This window comes from Oryctolagus cuniculus, chromosome 7, assembly GCF_051225735.1.
Source record: "Oryctolagus cuniculus isolate XC-2025 breed Fujian yellow rabbit chromosome 7, ASM5122573v1, whole genome shotgun sequence".
Classification (NCBI taxonomy): domain Eukaryota; kingdom Metazoa; phylum Chordata; class Mammalia; order Lagomorpha; family Leporidae; genus Oryctolagus; species Oryctolagus cuniculus.
The window spans coordinates 14,954,529-14,962,226 of NC_142873.1; the positions used below are offsets into that span (position 1 = coordinate 14,954,529).

At 40.0% G+C, this 7,698-nt stretch overlaps 1 pseudogene; it reads left to right on the plus strand.

The window, feature by feature from the left end:
- Nucleotides 1-2,326: 2,326 nt before the first annotated feature.
- LOC138850277 (zinc finger RNA-binding protein pseudogene) lies at nt 2,327-6,884 on the plus strand (annotated as a pseudogene).
- Nucleotides 6,885-7,698: the final 814 nt, after the last annotated feature.

Sequence of the window (7,698 nt, forward strand, 5' to 3'; positions counted from 1 at the left end):
TCCCGGGTTGGCTACCGTCCCTTCCACCTCCGTGGAAGGGCGGTTCCCCCTGCCACTTTCCCCACTTCCGCAGGGGAGCGGCACACCGCCGGCCAGCTCTCTCAGGGGCTGCACAGGTGTTCCTTAGATGTTCCCTTTAGATGTTCCTGGTGCATATTGTCTCTCTCCTCCTTTATATTCCTCTTCCGCCAATCCCAACTCTGCTACCCACACGCCGAGTACGCTGCTCTCCTCCAATCAGGAGCAGGTCCTGCTGTTTATTGCTTGAACTGGAGGCAGCTGTGTAGAAGCTGTTTCCTCCTCTCCCAGCGCCATATTGTGGGAGAGCAGATGCATAGAATAAGTCTTAATTCCAGTAACAGTATAGTCCGAGTTGCTCCCCACATAAAGTTTAACTAGCTTTCTGATAATTTAATACACACGATAAACAAGGAGAAGGGCTCAGAAGTAGGGTCTACTTTTAAGTATGATGAAACTTCATTTTGAAGTCATTTCAAAATTAAAAAAAGGTTAAAAATAATACCAGAGTTCTCAAATGTCCATTATCTGATTTTGTATAACTACAGTACAATGATCAAAATAAAAAAAATAACAAAATGTCTATCTAGTCTATAGACCATATTCACGCTTTGTAAAACAATGTTTTTTACCTAGGTCAAGAAGCATATAATGCACTACATTTTCTTTCATATCTTCTTTAACCTCGAGCAAACATCCAACTTTCCTTGGTCTTTATGATAGCAGCAGTTTTGAAGAGTGTTGGCCAGTAATTTGCACATAATGGTTCTCAATCTGGACCTGTCAGGCACTTCTCTATTTAAGGCCAAATTGCTTTCCATTAAAGTAATACCTATGGATACTTTTTTTTAACCAACAGTATTTGAAAATGCTCATTTTGTTATATTTTCAATATCTATTATTAACATTTGTGAAAAATATTGTGAGATCAAAAAAAGAGAATGTACTTCTGTTTTAGTACATTGTACTACGGTTTTTATATCATTTAGTTTATTAAATTTACATGTTCATATATCTTTGTGAAACATTTTTCCCTAGGTACTGTGCCAACCTATGGCACAGCATTAGTTCTATTTTCTTCTGGACACTTGACCTCTTATTCATAGAATGCATCCTCCACTCTCCCTTGCAGTGGGCATGGCTATGAGGCCAAATTTTCAACAATTGAACAGAGTGGGAGAGATATATTCAATATTCTCTTATATACAAGGTGATGCTGTCCTCTGGTTCCCCAGTACTTGAGAACCTGGAGAAGTGGCGACCTGGCTTACCTGTGGTTACGGACAATGCTCCCAGGATACTGAGTGATGGACAGAAGAAGCTTCAGTGATCAAGGGCTCAGAGCTCACTGGTCAGTTTCTTTGTTCTCACATGAAAACGAAACAAAATTTTATCTTATTGAAACCATTTTATGTTGTCATTTTCATGACAACAGCTTAATCACTATCCCCATTTTTATTATATGGCCTCATATTTTTCTCTGTGATCTTTATCATCTGTTTTTTAAACTATTAGCTCTATTTTATGTTACAGATATTTCATACAATTTGTCACTTACTCTTTAACATGGTTTCAGAGATTTGAATATATAAAACATACATTTGTTGAGTGTAAAAATTAATATTTCTTTTATGCTTTATTTTATATTGTATTTATCCAGAGATCGTTCTATTCTGGCTTTTGAGCAAATATTTTTTTTCTATTAATGTGACCAGAAAGTCACACTCAGCTATCCAAACACAACACAAGTTTATATATTAAAAGAATTATAAGACAACACATCTGCTAATATTCAATAGTGTAAAAGAGCACTTCACAGTGCACAGAAAATGGTATTAAAATGTATTTACTTTGATCCAAAAACTTTTTAAATTCATGCTGGCCATCAGGACTGAGCATTTCTGCAGCTTTAAGCCCAGTGACAAGGCTGCCTTCCTGGCAGAGAAGCTGGAAAAGTGGCCCCTGATTGCTCTGTTCTAGTAAGCATCCTTCCCTGCTTCTGGAAAACAAGCAACAACTAACTTAATCGACGCTGACACAGTTTCCTCACAGAAACTACACGCCCCTGTCTTAAGCTTCCGTTTCTGTCCCTCAGTAGTTTCCTGGAGACCTCCTCTGTTTCTAATTGGAGTGCTGCTCCTTTTGAATTTGCCACCACATTCTAGATGACAATAGAGGGAGGGAAGTATTGTTTTCTTTATCACTTTCTGTCTCTCACTTCTTTTTCTGTCTTTTGTTCATCTTTTTTTGCTATTTCTTTTCTTTAATTAGTTGGAGCAGTACTGTATTTTACCACAAAACCGTTACCATGTCCATTCATACTGGGTACTTACATATTTGCCTTTTTCTATCCAAGAGTCGCATGAACAAAATTATGTGAGTACATGCTGGGAAATGGCCAAAGTATCTAGAGAGAAATAGCAATATATTTCATGTTCTTACATATCTGCTGAGAAAGAAACTCTTTGATATAAATGAAAAAAATTAATTATTTGGCTTCCCAAATCTTCTTTTCTGAGCATTTCATAAACTGTCAAAGAAAACCACTGTGCCCTTTCGGTATCCCCAGAGGGATGTCTTTCTTTAAATATATTTTAACAGAATATTTTGTAAATATGAATAATCCTCTTGAGAAATCGGTGAAATGCACTGTCTTCATGAACCCATATATACAGTGAACCCTCAATTCATTGAATTGTTAGGATAGAAATTGTTTCTACATAACCCAATATATTCAATATGGTTTTGCTCAAATACCAAGAAGAGTATTAAAAAAGAACAATGTGAAATCACTTATTCTACCATATATTATGCCTAATTTAAAATCATAATAACTAAGAGAATTATTGGAGTGTTAGGAATAGAGATCAAACATAGACTATATGAACAGAAGCCAGAATCCATAAACTGAAGTAAGAAATATATAAAAACTAGATTTGGTGCATAAATATGATATAAGTCAATGACACTTAGATCCTCACCACACTGTTGGAATAATTTGCCATTTATATGACAAGAAGTAAAACTAACTGCACACAGTTCTAGGTATACCAAAGATTGAAACATCAAAGGTAAATCTTCAAATTAACAGGAAAATATTTGTACAAATGTTATGACTCTAGTATATACAAATGACTAAAAAACAAAGGCATAAGACTTTAACTGAATATTTTGTGTGAAAATTAAATTGTGCAAAATAAAATACTTGTAAAAGACAAGACATAGACTAACATAAGATAATTTCAGTTATTTAATGTTGGAATCAAAAAATCTTAAGAAATCACAGGGAAGAATAAACAATCTATCAGAAAAAGGGGAACAAATAATTCATAGAGTAAGAAATCTAAAAGACTAACACACATTCAACAAAAATCAGTCATAGTTGTCAACAATGAAGTGCAAATTAAAACAAAAATTAAATAGCATTACCTATATACCACTCTGCACGGCAAAATATGAAATTCTTTTTGGAGATGTTACAACACTAACGTTACATGTATGTAAAATTATTTACTTTCTAGGGTGATCAGTTTTAACAGTTTACCAGGCTGGAACAGTGGTAAGTTCCAGCCAAACCAATAGCAGTCGGTCCCTTTAGTCAGGGTATACACTGAAAGTAACGTCACCATATTGGTATTACACAAAGCATATTACTTACAGGAGGGAGGCCGCGGGTGAGAGCTCGGAGTTCAGCAGCAGCAGCCCGGGCCCAGGGTTCCCACACGCCCTGTAGTGTTTTCTCCTCTGTGCCGGCCAGCTGGGGAAGGTGCTAAAATGGCGACGGCAACTACTTTGGATTCACCCACAGCGGGGCGGCGGCGGCGGCTGCGGCCCAGTGTAGCCAACAGTCAGCTTCGGGTGTGGCCTGTTCTCATCCAACTACAGTTCTAGCTGCACTGTCCATCAGGCTCCAGTAGCTGCTCGCACGGTTACTGCTGCCTATGCACAGTTGTGGTTGCCAGGCCTGCTCCAGTAGCTGTGGCCGCTGCAGCAACAGCTGCCGCCTATGGAGGCTACCCCGCTGCACACACAGCAACTGACTGTGGTTATACCCAGAGGCAACGAGAAGCACCAGCACCACCTCCCCCAGCTCCTACACAAAATTCCCAGGACTCCTACTCCTAGGTAAGACCCACAGCTCCTGCTGCAGCTTACGACAGTCAGCAGTACTACCAACAACCACCAGCAACTGCCGCTGCCCTCGCTGCTGCTGCCCGGCCTCAGCCTGCTGTTGCTGAAACCTACCATCAGACGGCTCCCAAAACAGGTTATAGCCAAGGTGCAACTCCGTATACTGAAGCCCAGCAAACTCGACAGTGACAGCCATAAAAACCAGCCACACTGAGTCCAGCTACCACTACTTTCTCCACTTCTCCTGTGTCCTCCACGTACAGCCAGTAGCAGCTGCAGCTACCGGGGTGCTGCCCTACACTCAGAGTGCTACTTACAGCAGCAGGGCAGTTACTCACTCTGCACATCTCACTCAGGTTATGAAGCAGCAGTGTGCTCAGCCGCATCTTCCTGCTGCCCACAGCAGCAGCAGCAACAGAAGCTGCAGCAGCTGCCTGGACAGGGACCACTTTACTAAAAAAGCACCATTCCAAAATAAACAGCTGAAACCAAACAGCCCCGAAACCACCCCAGATTCACTGCTGTGATGTGTGTAAGATCAGCTGTGCTGGACCACAGACTTACAAAGACCATTTAGAAGGACAGAAACATAAAAAAAGAAGCCGCATTGAAAGCCCCACAAAATACCAGCAGCAGCGACAACTCTGCTCGTGGGACTCAACCAGCTGCGTTGTGAGCTCTGCGATGTGTCCTGTACAGGAGCAGATGCATATGCTGCCCACATCCGTGGTGCTAAGCATCAGAAAGTGGTCAAATCACATACAAAACTGGGTAAACCAATTCCATCAACAGAGCCAAACATTGTTAGCCAAGCTACTTCTTCAACAGCTGTATCTGCTTCAAAACAGACTGCCTCTCCTTCAAGTACTGCAGCAAACAATTGCTCTGTGAATGCTTCATCGATGGCAACTTCTTCAGTGAAAGGTCTTACTACTACAGGAAACACATCTCTTAACAGCACATCCAGTACTAAAGTATCAGCAGTGCCTACAAATACCGCTGCCAAGAAAACATCTACACCCAAAATAAACTTTGTTGGTGGTAACAAACTGCAGTCAACAGGAAACAAAGCAGAAGACTTAAAAGGAACGGAATGTGTTAAAAATGCTCCCGTCACTTCTTCTGAGCACATTCCAGAAGTAAAGTCAGACACGGTGTCAGAGCCGGTCACACCTGCATCTCTTGCAGCTTTACAGAGTGACGTCCAGCCAGTGGGCCACGATCATGTGGAGGAGGTACAAAATGATGAAGGAAAAGTAATTAGGTTCCATTGTAAATGATGCGAGTGCAATTTTAACGACCCCAATACTAAGGAGATGCCTTTAAAAGGACAAAGACACAGACTTCAAAATAAAAAAAAAATAAATCCAGATTTGCAAGTAGAAGTCCAGTATTCAAGAACATTCAAAAAGAGAAAATGAGAAAGCAAATGCAGAAGGAGGAGTATTGGCAAAGACGAGAAGAGGAGGAGCACTGGAGGATGGAAATGAGACGTAATGAAGAGGACGTGCCCTGGAGAAGAATGGAGGAAGACAACACCACTGGGAGGATCACCACTGGATGCCTGACGGAGGCTATCCACATGGTCCTCCAGGCCCCTTAGGCCTCTGGGAGTGCAACCAGGCATGCCACCTCAACCACAGGGGCCTGCACCTTTGCATCGTCCTGACTCATCTGATGACCATTATGTGATGACAAAGCATGCAATCATTTATCCAACTGAAGAGGAGTTACAGGCAGTTCAAAACATTGTTTTTATCACTGAACGTGCTTTAAAACTTGTTTCAGACAGTTTGTCTGAACATGAAAAGAGCAAGAACAAGGAGGGAGATGATAAGAAAGAGGGAGGGAAAGACAGAGCTTTGAAAGGAGTTTTGCAAGTGGGAGTATTGGCAAAAGGATTACTTCTCTGAGGAGATAGAAATGTCAACCTTGTTTTGCTTTGCTCAGAAAAACCTTCAAAGACATTATTAAGCCGAATTGCAGGAAACCTCCCCAAACAGCTTGCTGTTATAAGTCCTGAGAAGTACGATATAAAATGGGCTGTATCTGAAGTGGCAATAATTTTGAATTCATGTGTGGAACCCAAAATGCAAGTCACTATCACCTTGACATCTCCAATTATTTGAGAAGAGAACATGAGGGAAGGAGATGTAACCTCGGGTATGGTGAAAGATCCACCGGATGTCTTGGACAGGAAAAAATGCCTTGATGCTCTGGCTGCTCTATGCCAAGCTAAGTGGTTCCAGGCTAGAGCCAATGGTCTGCAGTCCTGTGTGATAATCATACGTATTCTCCCAGACCTCTGTCAATGAGTTCCAGCTTGGTCTGATTTTCCAAGCTGGGCTATGGAGTTATTAGTAGAGAAGGCAATCAGTAGTGCTTCTAGTCCCCAGAGCCCTGGAGATGCACTGAGAAGAGTTTTTGAGTGTATTTCTTCCGGGATTATTCTTAAAGGTACCCCTGGACTTCTGGATCCTTGTGGAAAGGATCCATTTGACACCTTGGCAACAATGACTGACCAGCAGCGTGAAGACATTACATCCAGTGCACAGTTTGCTTTGAGACTCCTTGCATTCCACCAAATACACAAAGTGTTAGGCATGGATCCATTACCAGAAATGAGCCAACGTTTTAACATCCACAACAACAGAAAGTGAAGAAGGGGTAGTGATGGAGTTGATGGATTTGAAGCTGAGGGGAAAAAAGATAAAAAAGATTATGATAACTTTTAAAAAGTTTCTGTAATTCTTCATCGTTAAATAGAGGTGCCAATTTGTTGGCTGTTTTTCATTCATAATAATGTCTACTTTGAAAAATTCATCAAGAAGTTAAAGAATTTCATGGGAGAACCAAGTTTTTCTGTGACATTAAAAACTTAATGTACAGTGTTAGGTATTATATGAATGGAAAGACACCAATAAATATTGTACTCCAACTAGGGTAAACAGTGGTTCAGGTTGTTTTCCCATTTTTTTTTGGTTTTATTTACTGGTTGCCCTAGGTCTCCCTATTTTTGTGTCTTTTATTAACTAGTGCATTGTCTTACTCAATCTTTACTGTATTTAATGCAGGATTTGTGCTTCAGTTGCTCTGTGTATTTTGATATTTTTATTTAGAAGTTTTGTTTGCTTTTTGACACTAGGTGTGTTATTTTGTGTTATAGAAGATATCCTGTTACCCCTTCTTTACATTTTACAGCAGTACTTTTTTTGTAACGTGAGACTGCAGAATTTTTTTCCTTTTGTTATTCTATATGTGAAGGACTACAACACATAAAGTTATTCTTCCATTTGAGTGCTTAGAACTGAATGGTTCTGCAGATCTTGTGGCATTTGTCTCTCTAGTGTGATATATAAAGGTGTAATTAAGAAAGATTTCTGTTATTCTAATCAAGTTTGCTGTTAGTTGTGCATTAGCAGTATAAAAGCTAATATATATATTATATGGTCTTGGAACAGTTTTAAAGCCTCTGCATAACTGATAATAAAATGCATGACATTTTTGTTTTTAATAGACTTTTAAAATTATAATTTTAGTTTAACTTAG